Genomic DNA, 247 nt, shown 5'->3' on the forward strand with positions numbered 1-247 from the left:
GATTCTGTGAAACCTTTTGAGCCAATGCTTCTTTTTGGAGACCATTGTGATATTCGTCTAATGTCATAGAGTCATCCGGTTCTTCAGGCTTTTCATACTTAGAGATACTGCCATCATCTTCATCAGAGCTACTCATATCTTCATCAGACTCACCGGAAGGAGAGGAGGGGGAAAGCAGAGCTGTTGTCACTTTATTTACTATCATCTGGTGAGGATCAAGAGCACCTCCAGATGATGAGTCAGCCAT

General features: G+C 43.3%; 1 pseudogene; it reads right to left on the reverse strand.

Annotated features, from left to right (window-relative positions):
- Positions 1-247, reverse strand: part of LOC120276175 — a 12,449-nt pseudogene extending 12,202 nt beyond the window's left edge.

The sequence above is a fragment of the Dioscorea cayenensis genome, chromosome 14 (assembly GCF_009730915.1).
Source record: "Dioscorea cayenensis subsp. rotundata cultivar TDr96_F1 chromosome 14, TDr96_F1_v2_PseudoChromosome.rev07_lg8_w22 25.fasta, whole genome shotgun sequence".
Classification (NCBI taxonomy): domain Eukaryota; kingdom Viridiplantae; phylum Streptophyta; class Magnoliopsida; order Dioscoreales; family Dioscoreaceae; genus Dioscorea; species Dioscorea cayenensis.